At 39.6% G+C, this 25,561-nt stretch overlaps 1 protein-coding gene across 2 annotated transcripts in view; it reads right to left on the reverse strand.

Annotated features, from left to right (window-relative positions):
* CDH6 (cadherin 6) overlaps nt 1–25,013 on the reverse strand; it is a 124,765-nt gene extending 99,752 nt beyond the window's left edge. The window contains exon 1 of one of the 2 annotated variants that reach the window (XM_014866309.3): nt 24,820–25,013. The gene's annotated coding sequence lies outside the window, so the exon portion shown is untranslated. Of the gene's footprint in view, nt 1–24,558; nt 24,698–24,819 lie in introns of those variants that run through there. The other variant, XM_044779462.2, reaches the window with a different exon arrangement.
* Nucleotides 25,014–25,561: the final 548 nt, after the last annotated feature.

Here is a 25,561-nt window from a genome sequence, read left to right on the forward strand (position 1 = left end):
CAGCGCATTTGGAATTACCTACCCATGTTTTACTTTAATTACCTATAAATCTTTAAGACATGTGAGGTAAACCTCTTTCAGGTACAGTTTTCTTTTAGCTATAATTTTAAATATAACAATTTGGTATTGTGTACTTTTTTTGTTTTTGTGAATTTCTCTGCTTGCTCGTAAAATGTCTAATCGCATCATTGGATAATATATTATAATCAAGCTTAAAATAGTAATGGTTACAAAAAGATATTGTAGGTATATTTCCAATTAGTATTTCTACGATTATAAATGCTCTGCAATTTCAAATGTATTAAAATAATAATAACATTATTTAGTAATTTAGTCATTAAAATGAATTAAAATGAACTTAAAATACTATAAGGACAATAGAAAAACAAATGCCATCTCTACTTAAGCAAACAAACTTCCAAATGCCTAATTCCTATATCGTCTATACCTACACTCAATTTATGTCTGTATTTAAGCTAAATATATCTCAAAGTTTTTTCTGCTCTCAAAAACTGGTTTAAATTTTTGAGGAGTGATTAGATCTATCCAAATAGCAGAACAAGAAGCCGTGGCCGAAATCCAAAGTTAATTAAAATATTAGCTAAATAAAGGCAAAAGTGGGCTTGGGACTCAGATTTCTTTACTCGCTGCTGGGAACCCGGTACTGTAACCTGTGCGTACCCTGGCTGGGCCGAGCAAGGTTCAACCTCCACATCACTTACTCTTTACTTGTTACCTTCCCACCTAAATATTCAGCCTGTTGAGGTGAGGGAGGGTGTCTTGTTGATCATGACATCCCAGTGTCTGGCGTGCTGTCTGGGCCAGGAATTTATTAAGGTGCACAGTTAACAGTCCTCAAAGAACTGAATCATTAATTCACTAGTAAGTATTCAGCTATTTATTTTGAAACACTCTAGATCCAGCTTTTCAAACTGTGGATTGTGATCCATTAGTCCGTCAGGAAATCAATTTAGTTAAGTCTGATGAGAATTTTAAAATAGTTAAATGGAATAGAATATAATAGCACAGACAGCTTTGCATATAGAAAGGTTCATTTTTTTTTGGTGAAACTTTTGTGTAATTTATAAAGATATATGAATGCATGGATTCGGTTGTGATAGAAAATGTATTTCTTATTGTGTGTGGTTTGCAATCAAAAGTTGAAAAGTTGGTCTAGATTTTAAAGTTAAAGTGACTGTGGGTTTTTAAGAAAAAGATCCAAATTTATGAAAATTATACCTAATAATAAGAGACAGACAGGAACTATATGGGAATATTGAGGCCATATTGACCATTCAACATACTTACTTAAGAATAAACAAATCCCATTTCATTTAACAAGTATATATTGTGTGCTTCCAAATACTCTTCACCAAGTACCATGAGGAATATAAAAATATATGATATAAGGTCTCTCTGCTCACAGAGCATAAGTGCACCCACAGAGAAGAGCTATATATATCTAGCTACAGCCTCGCAATCAGGAAAAGGTTATGGAAATCTTTTCTTCCTCTTCTCTGCCACTTATGGACACTTACATCCAAACTTCATAACTCAGGATCTTAGTATTACAGTTAAAATAAATTATAAGTTAATCAGCATTTGTGGGCTAGCCCAGGAATCAAAGTCCCATTTAATATTTGGTTCTCATGGACCAATGACTTCCAAATGAACTTTTGGTAAAAAACCCGTTTCTTAATTGGATGTTGCTTGTATAGTTTTTTTTTGCGACAATATTACCCGTTTTATTAGCAGGAGTTGGCAGGCTTTTCCTTTTAAGGGCCAGATAGTAAAGATTTAAGGCTTTGTAAGCCATACACAGTCTCTGCTGCAACTACTCAACTCTGCTCCTGTAGTGTGAAAGCAGCCACAGACAAGACACCAATGATTTCTTCCAACACAACTTTATTTATGGGCACTGAAATTTGAATTTTATATAATTTTCATAAAATACTATTCTTCTTTTGATTTTTTTCAACCATTTGAAAATGGGAAAACCATTCTTAGCTTGCAGGCCATACAAAAACAGGCAGTGGCCGGATTCGGCCTGAGCCGTAGATTGCTAACCCCTGTATTACAGCAGCAATGTCTTTCTTCCCCAGGAGACTTACTGTAATGGTTTTGTGCAACCGAATCAACAATATGAGCGTTAGATTGCAAATAAACTCCTTAAGTCCAGAGACTGGCTCGTTTATTTATTTTTTTAAACCCCAAGACTTTGAAAAAATGTCAGACCTTAGTTCTAAAAATGTATTGCATGTTTGCATAAATGAATGATTTAAATAATATAGTGGACTATCGGGTAGAACTTATAAACGTGTAAGATTCCTTTACACTTCTGGTGTAGGAGGGCACAGGTTTCGAAAAAAATCAAAAAGTCTACCTCTCACTTTACAATGTAAACATGTTTTACGGTATAGTCATTGTCAGGAAAAATAGCTTTTATGTCATCTGTCTCCTGGTTCCCACGTGTAGCTTCTTTTTCCACTGTCAAATTGGATGATCCAGGTTTGATTTTATGAAGGGAGCTGGCTGGTTTCCTTATGTGTGTGGGTGCACACGCACGCGTGTGTCTGGGAGGAGTCGTTTTTAATTGCAAAGAATAATAATCAATAATAAAAAATTAATAATAATCAAACAATAATGCTAATTAAAATGGCCAAGATTTATCGAGTACCTATTGTGAGCTAAGAACTGTGTGATGGCCTTACAACATATCTCATTTAATCCTCACAATAGTTTAAAGAGGTAGGACATTGAGGGAAAGTGATCGTGATTGAGAGATTTACTCAAGGACACGCAGCTGTTGAGACTCCAGATAAGAGTCTGGCTCCTAAACTTAATCACCACCCTGGATCTGCTTATATGTGGCAACGCTCTTTAGTTTAGAAATGGAAACATTAAACTCACAGTATTGGAATGAGTAAGGCGTCTTCTGCACACCATCCACAGAATTCTCAATTTACCTAACTTTATTAGAGTTAAAGCCTATTGGGCTACATCTTCAAAGTGTTAATTTGCTCCAATCAGCATTATTTTGACACGGTAGAACTGAATTGGCCCCATGCTATTTGGTTTCACATTTTCTATTTCCTAAGTATTGTTGGTTTCCCCAAACCTATCACTTTCACTGCATTCTTTTTTTGGGTGTGTGAGGAAAATTGACCCTGACCTAACATCTGTTGCCAATCTTTCTCTTTTTTTTCTCCCCAAAGCCCCCTAGTACATAGTGGTATTCTCAGTTGTGAGTTCTTCTAGTTGCTCCATGTGGAACGCCACCTCAGCGTGGCTTGATGAGCGGTGCTAGGTCCATGTCCAGGATCCAGACCAGCGAAGCCAGGGCCACTGAAGCAGAGCGTGCAAACTGAACTGCTTGGCCACGGGGCCGCCCCTCACTGCATTCTTAAAGGCATGTTTTTACTAACAGAAAATTAAACGTTTTAAATTATTTCAGGGATCCAGTGTAGGAACTATATTGAAGGATGGGTTGAATAATATTCATAGTCACAGCAGTTTATTATAGTTCAATAATGTAGTATCTAATTCTACGTGATATTGTATTTAAAAGATTTAAAAATTCATTAAATATTTTCAAGCAAAAACTAAAGTATCATATAAAGCATCACTAACTAGTTGATTGGTGCTTACTAAAGGACTTTTCTTGTAATTATAGTTAAAATATATTAAAGTTAATGATAGACATCATTCAAAAGAATATTTAGAGAGAATTATAGCAGAAAAGCATTTACAGCTCTCATTTTTGCCACTTTATCCCAAATTGGGTAAGATATCTCCTCAGTAGCAGGACTATAATTTCAATTGCAGCAACTAGATAAAAGACAATTAAATCTAATCATGCATATGTGTGACTTGACCCATTTCTATTGGATTTCAGGAATGAGCTAATATGAATTGCACTGCTTTTTCCATCAAAGCTTCAAGCTTTTTGAAGCTAGACATTTTGAAAGTAGCAAGAGGAAAGTCATAGCATAAAATCATTCAAAGTTGGCAGTTCATATGAGTTTCCAAAACTTTACTAGGATATGCTCACATTTTTCATTAATTTCAGGTCAAGATTTATCTGCAGTCAGTAAATAAAGGCTTACAGAAATGTAGTTCCATTGCCAAACGCCTTAGCTTCAAATGTGATTTTCTCCCAATGTGATTTCTTTTAGATACAACACAGTTTCTTTCTGATCCTGAGCATATGGGCCTATGCTAATAGGAAATGGTGTCTTAGAAAGGTTATTTTTGTTTTCTGTGGGGAGCAGTCATCCTTTGACCTATATGCAATATGTGACACAGATCTGATTGTGCAACAGCCATTAGCCTCATCCGAAATCCCTAGTTGGAGGTCAGAACTCAGGTCAGAGACCATTACTCTTGGGTGTCAGAGCTAAACTTAATTAGTGCCTTTTAAAAAATATATGGATGATATTTTGTTCCCCTTAGGATGTATGAAAATGGCCTGCAGAATTAAATTTGGAAAACGTTAGAAACAAGAATGGTTTAGTTGTTTGACATGGTCCTATGACCTCTTTCGAAATCACCAGCACTGCCGAGCGTGTTTGGTTTTTCTCCAGCCTGCTATCTAGGTTTTTTTTTTAAGGCACAGATTCCTTCTGTGCACCTTTCTGGTCCTGAAGGCACCCTCTGGTAAGACATAGTCCTTTGAAGATGGGCCCTCCTCACCTCATGCTGTTCCAGAACCCAGGAAATGCCATAGGGGTAGAGAGTTACAAAGAGAAGGGTTTGGACTCACGATTATGAGGAACAGTGGTGGTTTCTATGGTGCCAGTGGGCAGAGGAGGGAACTCTTCTTGTGAGCTGGTGCTGAAATGTTTAGCAATCATTTTCCAATGAGAATTGGCAGTTGACTGCCAGGACAACATAGCAGGGATGTTATGTCAGCACGGGTATCAGAGAACGAGGGAGGTTTCTGAAGGAAGTAATTGGCAAATAAGGGCTGGGTAAAATACAAGGCCCTAGGGAGGGCGGGAGGAAGAGGGCAAGGTCCTATCCGGCAGATAGCTTTAAAAGAAATTTTTAACCAACATTATTTAATAGCCTTTTGGAAAGCAGATCTCCCTTTCCCAGAGGCATCTGCCAACCGACAGTACAACAGGAAAAGAGGAAACTACTTCTGAAAGGCTTTTAAAAAAGACTTTTAGGGGCTGTTAAAAAGACATACCATCCCATTCTGCGTAAACCTGTTTAAGCAGCAGTTTACTGCTCAGGCTGGGCCTCCTTTGCTCAACAGTCTGCTGTTTTCCCTTACCCACCAACCTGACGCCCACTCTCCAGAGCCCTTCACCCAACAGCTAAGCAGCACCATTGTCTTCCGGCTGAGCTCTGCACAGGATGGCGACACAAACAGCTATTCCCTTGTGTGGGGTCTGGAGATGTGCTTTTAATGGTAACTCTTTCATCCTTACAGTAAAATGTATGCTGCCCCACCTCTGAATGTCTGCGACTTGTCCTTCTCGGGAGACTTTCTGATGGGTATATTGCAGCCTTTGCTCTATGCTCTCATTGTTTGGGTTCTAATGTCCTTTCCCATCACCCATTATTCAGCCAGTGAAGCAGCTTGCATCTGTGTTTTCAGATTTGAGGAAAATGCATTCCAAGTGCCCACTCTCAGTCCTTTTTGAGAATTTGCCTGGAGATGTAAAGTTCTCAGTGAAGGAAAAAGGACTTATATTCATCATTGTGTCTGCTGTAACTAGCATATCGTAGGTAAGCAATCAATACTCACTGAACATAAGAATGAATGAATGAATGAGTGAATATGAATGAATAAATGACTGTAGGAAGAATAGGAGTTGGGTATAGCAAAGGGAGGTTTTCAGGGGCACATAGTTGGGATGGAAAAACAGCTTCAACCAGCTGGTAGCCTTGATTTCTAGAATTGTAACTCATTTCCCCCATTTTTTTTTATATGCAAATACTTTATTTGGGAGTGTTTTCCCAGAGAGCAGAATTTTGGGGCAGCAAAGTGAGAGAGGAGGACCAATACAAGAAAGTGTTATCAAGTTGGCCACCACTTCAGGGGATCATCCTAGAAACCCTATGAAATGCATCTCAGGATCATGTTTTCAGGGAAGAAAGGGAGAAACACTTATCCATAGGCTCCCACGCCCCATATATCCAAGGTTCACCTCCAGGGACAAATAGTCTGCATTTCAGGGTTGTATATGATTTAGCATGGAACAAGTTCCTGCAGTGTCTCACTGTGTGACATCAACAGAGAAGCCCCAGGGTGGAAGGCAGGGTGTGCCTGGCACAGGACTGATGCAAAGCCCCGTGAGGTTGCACAGGCAGGAAGCGGGTGAGAACCTGTGCAGAACTGGTCAGCATGGCAGTGGCTGGAAAGAGATACAGGGGAAGCTGAGGCGATCTGAAATGGTGCATGAGCGGCATCAGATGCAGTCCCCCAAATACTAATATACTACATGTAGCCACTCATTGTTTTTGGGAAAAAAACGATAAAACCGCTTAAATCTGAATTTATAAGTTGAAAACTAGAATGTTAAGTATTGTGTTGAGTAATGTAAATTGAGTATACTGTTAAGCATATTATAGAGTTAGAGAAACAGAGAATTAGACTCATCTGGCTCTGTGTGTGTCTATGCGTCTTATTTTGGATCAAAGTATTGTTTTCAGGAGACCGTAAAATGGGAAACCTGCCAAGAGCAATCTACAGGTCTGACGTTTTCTCCCCTCATGTTAGCAGAAAACTGTGCACAGAAATTAGCTTGGGCTTGGTGCAGAACTACCGGGACTAGATCTCTGGGAAATCTAATGCCAGCTACAGAAGTGCCCCAACTGATGAATTTAGGGACGAACTAGCAGCTCAGAGCAAAAGCATGTCAGCTGAGCTTGCGGCAGCATGAGCGGTGGGGTATGCACACATTGGCCTTTCATGGAACCTCAAAATTTTACTTGCACACAATTAAAATGATACTGAAAAAAAAGTCTATGTATTTCTTCTACATTAAGTTAATATTTTACTCCAAGTTTAAGTTACGGAAAGTAATGTAATTTCTGGCCAATTGCGAATATTAGCATTAAATGAGACTATCAAATCACTTTAAAATTTTCCAGTGAAATCTTAATACAAAAGCAATTCAATAGCCACAATGCTTCATTTAAAAATACGTGAAAAAGATCATTTTAATAATCAGAAATTTTATACCATTCCTTTTCTTCTGGAACTTATTTCCATTCAACTTCTCCCACATATTTTAATCTAACGTAATTTTTTCTGCTTCAATGTCTTCTATTGACCACATGTACTTTGCAAAAATTATATATACGAATTGAAATTTGAAATTAACATGTTTTCTGTCTCTAAATAATAAAAAAATTATTCTGAATAGATTTATCACTATGACAGAAAGGATCTTTTGCAAAGTTTTATAGTTATATAATTATATTTATAAACATAAAGGTAAGTTTTATTTGCAAAAGGCTCATGCAAATATATACAACCCTATGGGAGTGCAAGCATAAGCCAGCTGGCCACCAGTGCCAGGCGATCCAGAGGTGCCCCCTGGGAAGTGGCTGCAAAGATTGGGGCTCCTACTAGTGTGTAAGGTCCTCTCCGGAAGATGCCAGAGAGCTGTGGGAGGCAGAGGGAGGGTTAAAACATGGTGTGGACTGGCTTGCATTCCGAGAGCATGTCCTAGGCTCCTAGGTCTGTGCCAAACTGGAAGCCTGCCCCTCAGGCTTCCAGCTCCAGGCCAAGCAAATAGGCCTCCTTCACGTTGAAAGACGGGAAAGTTCCGTCAGCCGTCTGTGCAGTGCCCTGGGGATGGTCGCCTGCCAAGAACCATCTCTCGGTCCAGTGGGATCCAGGAATGTAACCTCCCCCCGCCCCCCAGGCAATCAAGGGGTGGTAGCAGAGGTAGGCAGCAGCTGTGAAGACCGAAAATTGGGTGCCAGATGCAAATACTGGGGCAACTGACACGTGTAAAGTCTCCCCTGGGGAGACCCCGGAACGCTGGAGTTGGCAGAAGGAGAGCGCGAAGAAGGTGCGCAACAACTGGAGCGAGGCAGAGAGAGGGCTTAGGGACGGTGCCCACCAGTCTCTGTCCCCAGAGGGCAACCCGACAGCCCCCCTATGTGTGTCAAATCAGATGCCTGCTCTCAGGCGGATGCTCCAAGACAGGCACAGGAGCCTCTCCCAGAGAAGGTCCTGAAGCCCCTGCACCACTGGGGCCCCGGGCGGTGAGTGTGAGCGCGCGAGCCCTTTAAGAGCGTTTCTCAGCTGCTGCGGTTCCGCGGGTCTCATGGGCGTGAGCCCTGGGGTTTGTAAAGTTAGATGTTTTGCGGGTTCCTCTCTCACGTGCAAGTCTTAAAAGTTGGGGGTGCCCGATGTGGGGAGAAGCTGGGGTTTTGAGTTCCCTCCTGACCGTGGGTTGCTGCACAGGGAGTGGGGTTGATGGCGGGATCGTGTCCCAGCCTCCCCTACCTGCTTCCAAGAGGGCCTTCTCTTCTCTCCTGTTGTCACTTAGCCAGTTTTTAGGGTTTTTTTTTTTTTTTCAGAGAAAGTTGTTCCCTACAGCTGTAGATTCGATGTACTTGTGGGAGAAGGTGAGTTCAGGACCCTCTTACGTCACCATCTTGAACCACGACCTCGTTTCTCCCATTTTACCGGAGGTGTTTTTGGTAGCAGAGCTGTTTTGTGTGTGTGTGCACGTGTGTGTGTGTGCGTTCTCACGCGAGTGCCATGTGTTTCTGATGCCACAGTTGTGATCTCTTGCTTTCCTCCAGTCATTACCATGTGGAGGAGGGCAGGCTGGCAAACAGGTTCGAGTAATATCCACGGGCCAGGGCAACAAAGTGCGGAACAGAATTCGCATCTACCGTTTTGACTTCATTTTGGCTGCAGTTAGTTCACACCTTTGCAAGCCCAAATGAGGAGCCCAGCTCGGGTTGCAGATTTTCTGGGGAATAGTGCTCAAGAGGCTTTGAGGAAATTCTGAATTGAAGCCACATTTGGCACATTCACTGTGTCAGCCAAAACACGTTTCAGTGAGTAGAATTATGGGCATATTGCCCCCAGTGGCACATTACGTTTGTGACATAAAAAATGTGCTTCATTCCAATTAGTGAAATTAAAAAAAAAAAAAAAAAAAGCTTGCAGCATGTCAAAAATACCCAAGTCCCTCAAGTTGATTGAACATGTGGAAGAAATAATGATAACAGGAGCAGCAATAGAAATACCTAACATTTTAAGGGGGCTTCCTATGTGCCCAGCACTGTGTAGAGCTCTTTTCAACATTATCTTAGTTACTCCTCACAACACCCTTATGAAGCTGAAACTACTCTCATTCTCATTTTATAGGAAGAAACTGCACTAAATGTCCAACAGGGTGATCTGTCTGACTGGGAAGTTGCACCTACACAGTCAACCTGAGACTCCCTTTGTCATGCAAAAGTAGGGCAGTTTAAGAACTCAGTGGTAAAGGTGCCCCCTTTCCTCAAAATTTCACATGTAGCTTATCTCCTGATTAAATATGAAGCTTTATGATTCATGGCTCCTTAATTCTGCACCTAAATTTCTAGGCAAAAAAGGACATTTTGGTCAGAGTTAAATACTTGCCACTCACACTGTGGCAAGGTCAGCTGGAAGGGAATACAAATAAGATTAGGGAAAAAATGTAAGATTTTAGACTTTATTACAGGATGTTTCGGGAATGTCCTGTTGTGTGCCATACATCACATCCACATAAATGCATTTGTAAAAAAAAAAAAGCAACCCCAGAACCCTCAGTTTTGCTTAAAATTACCCAGCTAATAGAGGCAGAACTCTGTTGGGTTTTCATTTTATATTTTATAATTATTTCTCATACTGTTTTGGCTTGAATTTAGATAAACAGCTGCATTACAGCTTACTTGCCTTTCAAATAAAACCTAAAAGAAACATATGTTCTTAAAGAAAGATTTGGGCTATAAAGAAAAAAGAAAACTGTTTTGTGATACTATTTTTAAACAACACTTTTTAAAGGTTTCTTAAAGCTCCAGTAGTCAGGACAGTGCTAAAGGCAAAAATGTTGCTTAAGAAACCACTTCAGAATATGCTAGAAAAGTTAAAACTCAAGCCAAGCACTATCCCCCCCCCCCCCCCGCCCCCCACCAACACACGCACAAGCAAGGAAAGTGCTCACGTGGTATGGTGTCCTTTGAATCTCTTAAGGTTATTTTCTAAATGAGACCAAAATGAAATTATGTTTTCCTTCCAGCTAGTTAAGCCTCAACTCCCTAGATGAAAAAATGTTTTCTTTTTGGACAGTGATGTATTTCTAGTCCGTCTGTTCTGAAAACAAATACACCAAAAACCCACTTCACGCACAGAGTAAAATAAAAGATAAGAACAAAGGTCATTCAAATGGGTTAGGATCGCTCTAGTTGCCATTTTGCAGGTAACCCTCACTGGATGGAATAGGTGGGGTTTGGTCTTGTTGTCTGTCACCTCTAAAGCTATAGTTTATTAAACTGAATCCCATTGAATCCCTCACTTACATCATACTTGGATTTTTCTCTTAGAGCAATGCTGATGCAAATGACTAAATTGTAGTAGACAGTGTTAATTGACTACTACAGAAAGCATCTGCTTCTCATCTTCTTTCTTCTGATGGAATCCCAGTTTGGTTCAAGTATCTTCCCTCCCTCAAACACACACACACACACACACACACACACATACACAAATCAAGGCAAGCTGATTCCAAGAATGGATCTTTAGTTTAAGAAGCCAGTTAGCACATAGGATTTCCCAGCAATTAATAATATATTAAGAATGGTTGTATGACTTGAGCTGCCTCAATCAGACTGAAGGGCACTACCCTTAATCCTTTATTGTGAGAGATTTTTCTCTCTCTTCTGCTAGACAAGCATAAGGAAGTATGTAACCCAATTGCCAGTGACAACCATCTTAAAGTCTGAGGGAAATAGCTGGTTGAATGACTTTGATGCTGAAGATGGCAGGATAGAGAAACAGAAAGATCCTGAATTTTTGATCACACCACTTATCTGTGGACCGCTTGGAGCCTGCTTTCCTATGGATGGTCTCTTATGTAAAATATGGTTTTATTTATTTCTTAATCCAGTTTGAAATGAGATTTTCTCTTACCCGTAGCCCAAAGCATCCTAATACAGCCACTGAAAACACTTAGTGAGAAGAATAAGAAGTAATCAGATCTTTAGGATGCTGAACATGAATCACTGTAGCTTGCTTTTCTGATCACCTTTCCACTGTTAACAGGCTTACTTATTGGCTTCCCCTTTACCCCCACTAGCTTAATCACTCCTGAAAATCCTTTAATTCTCTACTTAGCATTCTAAAGTTGACGATGTGAAGTATAGGAGAGGCCTGTCCCTACACAGTTTAGATGACTTGCGTTAATATGAGATGCTACTGATTCAAAGTGTTAATCAAGGGAATGGTGCAGAGGCAGAAAAACAATGTTGGAGATCACTTTTCTCATTTTTCTGAGCCCATAGTTTCTATTCCCTTTTGTTGGAAGTTATAATTTCCCATAGTGGTGAGATAGAATGTAAAAATTTGCCAGAATGTACCATGGTACTCATTCTGATCTAGGAAACCTACTTATGTAAAATAAACTAACTTCTATTCTATTGATTACTAAGTTGAAAATTCTCTATGTACCTTTGACTTCAGGCTGATGGATATCACATTAAGTAGGGGAAGTATAGAGAACATCATCCACACCTCTCCTGCTTCATCTCACAACCTTACAAAACATTTGGCATGCTCAGATAGAGCTGGGCTGAACTGCATATTTCATTGCCAAACAATATTCATGAAGATCCTATTCCACGCATTGATGGCCACTTAAGGAATGGAACAGGACTATATAATCAGTTGAATTGAATTCAATCTATTTTGTACAGCCATGTTCCAGGTTATAACGAGGCATGCAGAATTTAGTATTAGATAGGAATTTAAGAGAAAAATGATTTTGCTCATAAAACATATACATAACAGTGTTCTATAGATTGTTTTGTAGATTCAGTTTGATGTACTACTATGGGTGGATAATAAACCAAAAGATAACCAAAGTTTATCATACTAGCCTACACCAAAGAGAGAAAATATATAGCCACAGCGTTCAACCTGAACACATAAATAAAAACGGTAAACAATTCTATGCCTGAGGGTAGAGTGACCAAAGAAATCTCAACTTTTAGATAAGAAACCATCCCAAACAAAAAACTCAAGTATTGTATTAGGAGACCCACCAGTTTTATGGTCTGTAACTCTGTTTCAAACATTTGGCCAAAGGCACCAAGGTTGTCCTGTGGATATCACCCTTCTGTGGGGTGTACCACTTTGGTCTGGACAGTCTAGGAGGCTGGCACCAACTTTTTTGATCTTAAGTGTATTCCCACAATGTGTCCAAAGGACATCAGATTACAAGAAAAGAAAACTAACATCCAACATGAATAATGTAAAAGCATATAAATATAGTCCAGAACTTCAAAATGAATACTCTCCATTTCTTCTTTCAACAACCTCTAATGTGTTCTTGTCATTTGTCAAAAACAGTGCTAGGCCGGGGCTGGCCCCGTGGCCGAGTGGTTAAGTTCGCGCGCTCCGCTGCAGGCGGCCCAGTGTTTCGTTGGTTCGAATCCTGGGCGCGGACATGGCGCTGCTCATCAAACCACGCTGAGGCAGCGTCCCACATGCCACAACTAGAAGGACCCACAACGAAGAATATACAACTATGTACCAGGGGGGCTTTGGGGAGAAAAAGGAAAAATAAAATCTTTAAAAAAAAAAAAAAAACACAACAAAAAAACAGTGCTAGGCCTTAGTGGTAAGAGTAAGACCCGAAGGCCTTGTTTTCCAGATGCTTCCAGTGTGACAGGTGAGACCTAGAGAACCAGGTAGTGACTTGCGGAAAGATGTGTTTACAGTTGCATTGAGGCCAAGTAAAGATTGTTACAGGATCATGCAGTGAGAAATCTAAGCCAACAGCAAGATAAGTGAGTGGAGGTCGGAGAAGGTTTCCTAGAGAAATAGATTCTTGACCTTTTCCCTGAAGATCCAATAAGATTTGGCCAGGTGAAGATGAGTGGGGACACCAGACGTAGGCAATCAGGACGGCTTGTCTGGTGCACGCCTGCTGAATGTTAGTACTGAGTTTGGGTGTCAATAGATTAAACTCTAGATTTAGCAATGGTAGATCCTAATCTATTTCATGACTGAAAGACTCAATCCTGACAGAACATCCATCTATTTATTAAATAAATTTCTAAAATGGCAGTTTTGAACAGTCATGTTTAATATTAAATACATATTGGAACCAATGTGATGTCAAAGCATGGTGTTATCCATGGCACCCAACACAAGGCCTTGCACAAAAGTGTTCACTAAACATTTATGGAATTGAATTGGAATCCCATTGCCTAAATAGTAAATGTCAGCTAGTCTTCTTGTGTAAAATGATTTCTTGATGAAATGTATTTCTACTGATCAGTAGATGTAAGACTTTATGCTGTATGGATAACTCATTGGGGAATATTGTAGGGGTTAGTGAAAGAAACACCATGAAAAATATTCTGAGGCATACTATCAAAAATGCAACTCTCATAAGCTTTTGGTAGTGATGAGAGATGTGATAGTTCTACCTGTTAGCAGGAGGTCATAAGCCAAACCTGGAAATAAATAGAAACTCTACAAATCGTAATGTAACCTGAAACTAAAAGCTAATTTCTGCATTCATGTAAGACGTAAATATGGGGAGAAGACAAAATATAATCACTTCTGAATGTCCTACTCATTATACACGAAGCTGGTACTATTGGCCTGTTATTAACAGAGCATGTCTTCTAATGATGCTGTCTTCCTTTGCTTTGTTTTCAAGTTCTGGCTTCATGCTTAGGAAGTCCATTACTATCCCAAGATTATAAATAAATATCGATTTAATTGTTGGTTAGTAAAGTCACAGTTTTATTTTGTACTCTTAAATCTTCCATTCATTTGGGATTTATCTTCTGTAGGGTATGAAGAAAGAATCTAATGATTTCCCCCAATTGCTAGTGCATGTTTGTCTTGTCACCCTCTGTCTCTCCAGCACTGGGCACAGGAGGCCCTCAATAAATATTATAGAATGAATAAATTAATGAATGATGAATCTGAAGCTTCTGAACACTCTTGCCAGGTTCCCCTTGGGACCAAGAGTAAAGTGGTTGCATGACTGACTCAAATCAAAGTGAAGAGCCAGGCCTAAAGCTAAAAGGCTCGTGAGGCTGGTATCTGCTTTGGGCTATCATTAATTGATCTAACTTGTTATGAGAATATACTGATAAATTCATTGAGGGATGAAAAGGAAAGATGTATTTTCTTTCTAATTATATTTCTGAGTCCTGAGAAATGTGTACATGTTATATATATTGTGTATATTGTATATTCCTACAGCTCTGACTTTATTTGGATTTGAGATACATACATTTGAATCAATCTATCATCTAAGTATAGATATATGTGTGTGTGTGTATCTATACATACATACATATTAAGCATAAAAGGCGTAAGAGTTTAATAGTTAAGAGCATGGGCTATCAAGAGTGCTTGGATTTAATTTTAGCTCTGACAAGGACTAGCTGTGTGACCTTGGCCAAGTTGCTTAACTGCACTGTTCCCCCATTTTTGTCTTTAAAATCAGGAAGGTTGACAGTATTTACTTCAGAGCATTGTTGTGAACATTAATTTCATGTAAGCCTCTTAGAATAGTGCCTGAAATATTCTAAGTGCTCTCTCAGTGTTAGCCTTTATTATCATTCTACTCAATTTTCCCAACAATCGTTCTTATTTTTGCTCAAGGAGCAGATTCAAAATATCTTAAAAAGAACATATAGGATTATGTGAATGAGAGGTGAAAAAGTCACTCAGCAAAAAGCAATTGCTTTATTTATCACAGAAAATATTTGAAAATATATAGTAACACACATGGATACTAAAACTGTAAAAGAAAAAAAGTCTCCGAAAGAACAACGTTGAGTGTAACCTTGAATTCTGAAAACTAAAATATATTGAAAGTGTCAATTCAGAGGTACATCCTGTTCCCAAACACAAATTGGGAATTAAAAAATCAAAATGACAGACTTCTGCTAATCTGCTTAGGAAGGCATAAATTGTTAATCAGGCTCCAGGCAACATTGTTTAATACCAAGTTTAATAAAGAGTCCGCCTGGAGGAGAAGAGGCCTGGTGGCCTGATTTTGAAAGCTAGGCAGCTCTATATACATGCTTAGTACCTCCAGCTCTCAGGACACCATTGATAGGGTTTCCTTTGAAACTGCCTCCTTTTAAAGGAGTCAGAATTATTAAAAATTATTAGCATGGGATAGAAAAGTTCTATTTTTTCACTTGCATGAATGAACTTAAAAAGGAAAGAAATTGGAAAAAATATTTATTTAAGAGAAACTTTTGCAGCTTCTATGAGAAGAATTTGACCCAGTGGCATTTATGGAGCCCTCACTATGTGCTTTTCTTTGCTAGTAATGCCTTCATCTTAAGACTGTGATCTTGAGATGGAGAAGGGATGTTTTAAAACCATTTTCTCCTTTCTCCCCAGCCTGGATTTATTTATTCCATAAGGCATCTTACATTTGTATCAGGTGGGCTTTTGCCGTGCAGGGGAATCAAAGATTTTCCAAAAGTCTTGGCTGAATATCGTTTATAGGAGCCCTTGTCAGTCAGGTAAAACCTAAATTGGAAAGTATTTGACAAGCGCAGTACCTTCTGAGCAGTCGGAGCCTTGTGGCTGCTGCTTTGGATTGTTGAGTTTAACACGCAGCCCAAATTTTGCTCCTTGCTTTAAAGTCTTTCTTCACTACATCACAGATATTAGCGCATGTTTCTTAGTTACAAAGCTGAGCGGGTTTGGCTCTCGTTTCCTGTGATTCGTTTCTCTAACCAGCCATCATGAAAAGATTGTCATACATAGAAAAAAGAAGAAAAAGAAGCCATTTAAAAAATCCATTTTAAGTTACTGACAAACTGGGAGGCAAACATATGCTCTAGCAATGCTTAAAACGTCCAAAGAACAAAGCAAACTTCTTGTTCTTCAGTGCCCAATTCACCCAGCACAGGGTTGCAATAATTTCTCCTCTCTCTGTCCACTACATAAAATCTTTCATTACGTTACATTAAACTCAGTCGCTTGAGAGCATTTTACTCTTATGTAGCTTTCAACCTCGTATTTTAAATAAAGTAACTGCCCTATTTAGTGTTCTCCTTGGTGAGAAAGCAGTTATTCACATGATCACTAGACATCTTGCAGCATCCTTCCCTCTACTGTGGTCATCTCTTTAATTTCACTGTTTTTTTAGAACACAAAGTACACACACATTTAAAAAGTTTCTAAGAAGAACAAACCATGGTGCTATTTGGAAAGATATTTTGGGATGTGGCATCTGAGAGTTAAAAGCAAACTTGAGGAAGAAAAGAGTATTGTGAGACAAAATTTTTAAATATGGGACCCGTATTTGGCATGCCTACACTTATTTCAGAGGCAGTTTACTTGAAGATAAATATACTTTCCCTGAATGCAAAAGTTATTGGAGAATAGTACTTCCTGGATCTGGAGGTTTGGGACCACCTCGTCTTGACGACACTAACCAGTAAGTGACCCCTTCATTCTGCTGTCTTAATTAAGATCTGACCCCAAACATTTCGTTTTTCTTTTTGATAAAATAAAAAGAGAATGAAACTATGGCACTGATATTTATCACAAGGCCACCCTCATAGGATTAATTCTTTATGAAACACTGACAAAATCCCAACTAGGTACTTTTAAACAAGTAGTTTAATATAAGAATAATTGCTGGGAGAAATGGTGGCTCAAATTGGTTCAAATTAGGATTCAGCAGTAACAGTGCAGTCTTGGTGGGTTTTATCCTTTTGCATTGGTGATTACGTAGTCTGACCACATCGTTTTGATCTGTGTTAAATTAGAACCTGTTGCTAAGGAGAGCTAGAATATTTTAGTTGAATGTGAAATTGAGCAGTTTCAAACATTTTATAAAATGAATGATAGTCGATTAATGAAACTCTTTTTTTTAATCCTGCAAAAGAGGTTTAAGCTTTGCAGCTAAAAATATGATAAGCTCATTTTCAGGACTGAAATCTATACTATATGCTAGAAGGCAATTGCTTTTTGAAGTAAAAATGCATACCTTAAAATACCAATCAACACCTTATAAAATTTGTCTACAATTATATACAGTTCACTTTTAGGAAAAAAAGACACCCTTTTTATAATGTATGTGGTTAAATTGAGCTGGGTTTTCCAAACCTTAGTATTCACTTCTATAAGGTTTAATTAAGGAACCCAAGGATACTTTTTGATTGAATGACTTCTGTTTAGTTTATCTTTTTGGCTGTTTTAAATATCATTATAATTCCCCTTTACTTTTTATTCATCCAAATAAGAAGGAAGGTAACTAGGTCAATCATTTTTCCACATGACGTTATCCACTATCTACCCCAGTGGTCCTCAGAATTTTGGATTTCATGAAACATTAACAGCTCTTTTTTTTTTTTTTTTAAAGGGGGGAGGTTGACGTTGGGTTGCTTGCCAGATTTTAATTTTGCTGAGGGAAACAATAACATAATCTATCCATACACTTTCTTGAAAGAATTGACATTTTAACTTCAAAGAAGTGGGAAGGTTGCTGTCTGAGTCCCTTAAATTGAATAAATTGAGATTTATGAAAAACACAATTGGTTGTCATCATTTTTCATAACTGACCACTCTGCGATAAACTTTCTTTTTCAAAGATGGACACTTGAATTTGGTAAGCCTGAGAATCTCTGATTTCGATAAAGCTCACTCAAAACTGCCATCAAGCCATTGCAAATAAAACAAAAACCTAAATTTTATCATGTGTCCTCCAAGTAATGGTCAAAATTTTGAAGGGAAATTTTAATTCTTCTTTCCAACAGGAGCTTAACAAAAATGGCACAAACACATGAAATGCCTAAAGAAGCCTAAATCTTTATTTTCTCCATAAGTTTCCGTGCCCACTCCTTCATAGTATATTTACAAATAACAATATTGTAGATTTAAATTTCCTCTTTAGTTTTTAAAGCCAGAATCAAGTGGAGATGATAAAAAGCAATTACGCCCAACAACTAGAAGTTAAGTTACAGAAGAGAGAGAGCAAAGATCGAATTGAGTTTAGTATTTCCACGGACCAGCCACTTCATCTCTCTGGTCATTAGTTATCTGAAATGTAAACGATCACTGTTGGGTAAAGTCATCTCTAAGCTCCTTTCTGTGCCTCACATTCTCTGATTATATTTCTAATTATTAAACTGTCCTTGAAGGCTGGATTAACTACATGACTTTATGAATGGGGGCAATAGAAAGAATAGAGTTTAATGAAAATGGCTCATCAAAGTCAACCATATATAATATTACTGTATTATTAAGAGGATATCTTCCTTCCTTTCTCCCTCCCTCTTTCTCTCTCTTCCTCGCTCCCCCCCTTCCTTTTTTTTTTGGTGAAATTTTACTTGGTAAAGAAATCATTCAGAACAAATACTGAAATGTGATGGTAATGAAATAGCAAAATTATGGTCATAAAAGAAGAAAATAATTATTTTACCCACCAGATAAGGATAGAAATAAACATAATCTTACTCAACTCTACCCACAGTCCCAAATGCTATGTGCACAGTGAGTATGTCAATGCATTGAGAAAGGACTGATGTCCTCAGAGGCTGCTGTGAGGTTGGGATGCACCTTGTCAATGACATGAATAGTTGTCACTTTTGGCCACCTTTGTGAAGTACGCCCTCCAACCTGAGGCTCTTTCTGAAGGCAGGAAAAGAAAATTTATTCTCTTCTAAAAAGTACCATTATTATGTTCAGACAAATGGCCCACACAATCCTTTTTACTACAATTATAAATTCTAATGCATGCTTGCTAGTAGTTTTTCAAAAATGAAACTTACGAACATTTTCCTCAGCCTTAAAATCTGCATTGCTCTGGTCAATATAATGGGGTCATTCCCATGCTCTCTGCTGCTCTGCATTTCTCAGAAAGAGTCACACTTTCAATTCTAAGACATCGCAAGTGTTTGTTAACAGCACATTCATTAAGTGCTTGGCTCAAACAGAAATTCCCTGGAAATTCAAACCAAAAAAGGGCAAAATAAAGAGGATGCAAGTATAATGTTTTCCTTTTGACTTGCTGTGTAGTTTTTACTACATAGACTGTATGTAAAATACTCAGAACAGTGTGTGACATGTAGAAAAGTTCAGTAAAGGTTAACTTATTATTGTTTACTTTATAGTTATTATCACTATTATTTGGATATATAACAATTCTGAGCCTATTGGTCAGTATTTTTTGCCTTGGCTGAACATGTATATATATATATATAACAAACTATAGTTTATATATTATATTAATATATATATATATATATATGCCATATTTGTTATCAGGCATGTATGGGGATGGGGTGGGCTGCTTTGCTAGTTCAGTCTTTCATCATGGCATACCATAGATAGGATTCAAATGGTTGACTTTTATCTGGTCTGTATCATTATTGTGTTACTTCGGGTTATAAGTGTCAGAAGGAGACGCAGTTTATCTATTTAGCTTGCGGGACAATAAAGATAACAGAAGGAAAAGAGTCAATACTCTTTAAAGCACCAGGAAAGCCTTTCTCTGATTCTCATGAGAGTTCAGGTCACTTTTCGAAAAACACACTCCTCTGGTTATTTTACGATCCATGCAGCATGATTTCCTTTAGATGGAGACTTTTTTAAGGAAAAATTTCAAGTTTTCATTCCACGCTAGAGAAGTGTGTTTAGAAACACGTTAATGATGCAATGGTGTTTACAAAGTTGTATTCAACAGCAGCAGTATTTATAAAGTGGAAAAAGCACCCTGTGTAATAGTGGCAATTTTGATTCTGTTTCTACTCTTGTGCGTCCCTCTTATGTAAAAATTCACCTCCTCATCTCTTTTCATTTTACTCACTTGGATGCTTCCTCAGTTTAATTTTTCCTTGCTGTTTTCCTTTCCTATAACTTATTAGGTCTCCTGGACATCTTTGGGGGCAGATCTATCAATTTAGGAAATTACAGAAAGAGAGAAACCGTGCTGTTTCACATGATGAAAGAGGAAGATAAACCATCCCCTGTGGTGGCCAGCTTTATATTCCTCATCTTCCTAAGTTGTTCTCTTCCACAAGATAACACTGCCTATTGTAGGAAAAGCTTGGGACCCACGCTGCCCATTTATACTGCTCATCAAATTTAATAGTAACATTTTGGCTTTAATGAAACTCTTCCTCCTATAAATCTCAGCAAGTTGATCTGATTAATAGAGGAAATGAGCACCCAGCAGTGTTAGCGTAAAGATATTAAACAGATGAAACAAGGTAAAATAATCTCTAATAATGTGCGGTGATGGGGGACACAGCCCCTCCGGCATATGGGCCTCCTCTACGTTAGGCACGTGTGCACAGAACATTCATTCTTTAGTAAGTTTTCTTTGTTGGAAGAGTTAAAAATTTCCTGGATAGTTCAGTCTTGAACAGCTAGAATACTGGCTGTATCTGGTCCTCTCTGACCCACCTTTTTGGCTTTAAAGAGCTTTATTCCATTTGACTTTGGTAGTAAATGAAGGTGCACCGTCTTTTTGAAGGGTCATTTGTACTTTTCTCTTCTTACTTTATCTTCCTACCTTGTGAGTGATGGGATTACAAAGACTATCTACATTTGGCTCTATAGTTAATTAGGGAGAATCTGAAGTTTCTCATATGACTTCTCATATGGCTTTGCAAGAGGGAGCATTCCTTAGGAATAGGAACTTTTAAAAATGTAGGCCAGTTAATCTTCATAAGAGGAGAGTTCAAACAAAAATATTACTGTTTAGATCCAGGAAACAGCCCCCACCTCTCATCTGTCTTCAAAATAAAATAAAAATCCCAATGGAGAAAAAAAAAAAAGAAAGAATGAAAAGAGCAGAAAAAAAATCAACTCAAGCCCTATATTTCTATATTTCTCCTCTAATATTAAGGAGCAGTGTCACAACTGGGTGTTTTGTGTGTGTGTGTGTTCTAATTTTCTTCTTTCAGCAGTTTCCCTATTAGCATGATGTTCTTGAGTCTTTGTATTTAGAATCATTATTCAGAAAAATTAAACCAGAGAAGGTTTGATTTATCTACTTTTTAACCTTTTTGTGAAGCAAATAAGGTAAGTTCAGTAGACACTAGCCAGGCTGAAACACTATTAAAAATGCAATTCGGACTGAGTCACTGCTTGTTATTTTTATAAGCAAGACCCTAATTCTGATCGACCCCAAAGAATGGGCTGCCGTGACTAAGCAAGCAGCACAAGGCAACTGGCTTCTGCTGGATGTTATCTCATTTGGAACACATTTCAAACTTTAGAACAGATTTTTAAATTGGAAGTTGAAACCTGCAGACTGTCAGCAGAAGAGCCTGATTCACCCCCACAGAACTTATCTTACTTTAAGTTCCAGGCAGAATTTTTTAAGGAGTAGGTTACCTAAAATGTGTTGTAGATACATCTAAGAGAGAAATAAAAACACCTCTCAGAATAAGGGTGACGCATGCATCTAAACATCTTTTGGACTTTAATATATGCTTATTTGAATGAAGACTTCCTTAGATTAGAAGTTTCTAGTTCAATAAAACTTGTGAATGTTCATGGATGTCTGAAAGGGTAACTAAGATTTTTTCTGCAAACATTTCTTTAGTGGTGGGGGTTCTTCATGTGGAACTTTTTGAGTCATAACCGTAATGCCATTATTGTTATTTCAGGTAAATTAGAACGAAAAAAAGTGCAGTCTTGGTAAGTCAGAAATAAGGAAAGTCTTATATCATATTGACGATAGTGATTTGGAATCATGGAATCATAGAAAAGTTACCAAAAGTCTAGATACCCAGAAAACTACAGATATTCTTGAGTTCCTTAAATTAGAGGAACTACACAAATGATAGCAGTAATAATGATTTTGACCTGGCGCAAATGTCAAGGCAATGCCTGGAGAATACTAACTCGTCTTTGCAGAAAAAGCTGTTATGTGCTTATTATCTTAGATAACATCCATGATGCAGCTGAACTACAGGGAGAAATGTAGGGAGTGACCCACTAGAGGTCCCTTCCAACTAAAAAAAGTTTCGATAGTTCAAAGGATGCAGCCTTAGTAAATTAGCATTCACGACTGCAAAGCAAGTAAGGGCCAGAAGGGGGGACCACACGTTTCAATTCCTTAGGAAGAGACATGGTTTTATTCAGAATGTTTGTCACATTTTATCTCTTTTTTAAAATCCCTATGTGGGACAATAATTCAATTAGTCCTAATTAGATATTCAGAACTTGTTCCAACTTACTGATACATTTGCAACTGGAGGTGTCATTTGATGCCTTGGAACTATAGTTGTGCTTTCTAGAAATTTTAGCTGTTTCAAGTATCTCAGAGCGTATTTTGCAAGATAGATTTTTTTCTTAAAAAGGAAGAATGCCTCAGAGTAAGTATTTACTTGCAAAGCTGATGGAGGTGGTGGGTGGGAGGTAAGGTACCTGTTTCCTGATAGTAGGTACCTTGGTAGAAAATGATTTTGTTTCTATATGTTAGCTTTGCAGAGTTAGCATTAAGAAATGTAATTGCCATAAATTGATGTAAAAGCCAGATAGTAAAGGGATTAAAAGTCCCTATAGAGACACCCGTCTGTCACTTATTTATACTGGCAGCAAAGGATAATTGTAGACAAGTACAGTAGAACTAAACCATTGTCAGTTTGCTTCAAAAATGTGCTGCTGCTTCTCATCTTTCCTCTGCTTCAGAAGTGTGCCGTGAACCATCAGAATAGCGTAAAAAGATCTGCCTTTTATTTTCCCCCAACACCTTTTTAATTAGAACACACCAAAGAGCAAAAGAGGGTGAGATACAATCCTGTGTGATTGTATTTTCCACTAAATTGTTGGATTCTTTTAAGTTTCCGAGCCCTGAATTGAAAATCTGGCCTCTGGCAGAAACTTTGCCCTCCTTCTTATGACATAATGAAGACATCTGCTTGATCATATCCCCTTTCTTCACACAGCTTGTTTTCTGGCTCTCTAAAATAGCAAACTCAGAACCATGCAAGTGCTATTACACAAAAGATGACGGTAAAGCTACCCTGGGAAAGATTTTTTTTTTCTCCCAAAGTAGAATCCTAAAGGTTTTCCTTTTCAGGTCAAGGCATCAGCAAGAAAAGAAAGGAAAAGCAATTCTTGGCCACAGCTTGTTTAAGCATATTTGTTATTCATTCTTAGAGGAGTTGTGCATTAACTAGGTATATCCCTGTGCTCCTTTCCAACATGGGGAGGAGTTTGCCCCCCCTGGGTAATAAATGCTCAGAAAGCCTTATTTTGCGTGTGCACCCCTCCAGATCAGCCACACATGTACACACCAGCCACTCCAGCAATATTCTTGCAGGAAAAACCTCTTCTTTCCCACATTATGTGCTTCAGTAAGTGAAAGTGAAGACCGGCCAAGACACGGGCTGATACACCTCTATAGTGTGACTATTCATAATTAAAATGTCTTTACAAAACAAAAAGGGAGAGAGAGAGAGAAATGTGTGGCTATGCCAGATGATTAAACTTCTTGGTACTTGAATGTTCTCAGTAGTTAACTCGGGTGAACAGCCCCTTGCACTAACAGGAACCTGCATACAACTCCCTATAAAATATGGATTTTATTGCAGCAGTGACAACACTTCTCAGCACCACGCTGACCCTCCAGCATCTCCCATCTCGAGATCTCCGATAACTCTTGGCAGAAGAATATCTAACTACAGAAGAAGTAATGCCACTCTGCAGCCGCTGCAGTACACAACATTGCAACGTCCCCCGTTATTAAATTCCGGGATTAACGGATTGGGGGCTCCACTTTTCCTGCATCGGACACCTAAAACCAGGCGCACTTGGTCTGCTCTACAGCCAGTCCGGGGGAGGCGTTATCCCTTAGATTTGTGCCTGGCCAGCCGTGGAGGAGCACGAGCAAGCTGCATCTTCCACATGACTTTTCCCTGGACAGTGTGCTCCATTTTCGGAGTCCAATGTTGGACTTTCCTTGCAACCCAAGCATTTCTGTCAGCCGGCAGGCGTTGCCCCGAACGTGCAAGCAAACAGTTTTCTGTAGCTCTTTCTCTGAGCCAGATCATCTTTTCAGCTTAAGTTTTCCTTATTGAGAGCATTCAGGAGTTTTCAAGCTACCCGATTTTCCATTTTGCCCCCAAAGCCAAGAAATGTAACTCAGCCAAAACAGTCCCCGCACAGACCCTTGTGATGTGAGCAGGTGGAAATAAATCGAGCCCCAAACGGCTGTGCGGGTCCTGCACACACCAGCGCCCTTGGTAATTGACCAGCCAACTTTGCAAATGCCGGAGCTCCCCTGGCAGCCTCCGCCGGCGGAGAGGAAGGCAGCCGGTTCTTCCCCCGCGGCCCCGTTACACATGCCCCCACTCAGCCCCACGGCGCTTCGCTCTTACCAGACGGCGGAGGAACGGCACCCAGGCTCCCCGAAAAGCGGCGCCGGTCCTGGGCAGCTGCAGCAGCGCCGCCCGCGCAGCCGGACCCGCGCGCCCGCCCCGACCCAGGCTCGCAGGCTGAGCATCCCTCCCAACTCCAGCGTGCGGCACCCATCGGGCGGAGAGGGCTCTCTCTCTGATTGGCTTCCATCAATGCTACAGAATTAAAAAAAGGAAAAGGCATGCACAGCCACAAGCACAGCCAACAGAGACCGAACCCACCTCTACTCTCCTTCCTGCGCCCGGGGAGACCCTGCCACCCGCCCAGGCTGCTCCTGCCTCCGCCGCCGCTGCGGTCGCCGGCTCTGCCGTTCCTGCTGCCGCGGCTGAAACTGCAGCTCTCGGGATGGGAAGGTTACGGGCTCGGGAGAACTGGCTCTTGTGGGCACACACTGATTTGCAAGTGAATGAAGTGGGAGGGAGCAAAGAGAGGAGGACTTTGTTAGAGAGGCCCAGTGCCTGCCCCCGCCCGCCCCCTCCCCTTGACAGAATGACTCCCTGTGTTTGAAGTCCTGAGCAATTCGCTCCCTGTAGCACTCCCTCAGCCCCAGGCTTTCCTTTCTTTTCCTCTTTTATATTTTGGGGGGTCAAGACATACTCAGAACTTGTGTGACTCCGTCTGTTCCCTCCTTTATACTATCAAAATGCACCTTGTGCTATTATCAGCAACGGTCAGATGTTCTTTTTTTTTCTTTTTACCGACTGAGCAATTACAATTCCCAGGGACAGAGTACCTCGCCGCGCTATCAGTTGGCCAGCTTCGTGTTATAGCGCGCATAACATGCGCATGTATAAGACAAAGCCGGTCTCCCGAGATAACAGTACCCGTGGCTTTTCTTTACAGTCCAAACAGGCGTTCTCCAGACGCAAGCAGACGTACATTCAGATGTGTCTTTGCTTCTCTCCTTCCAGGAAGACAGCTTTTTACAGAGCCCTGTGATCTCTGTTACTCTTTCGGAGTGAG

The sequence above is a fragment of the Equus asinus genome, chromosome 10 (assembly GCF_041296235.1).
Source record: "Equus asinus isolate D_3611 breed Donkey chromosome 10, EquAss-T2T_v2, whole genome shotgun sequence".
In the NCBI taxonomy this organism is placed as follows: Eukaryota; Metazoa; Chordata; class Mammalia; order Perissodactyla; family Equidae; genus Equus; species Equus asinus.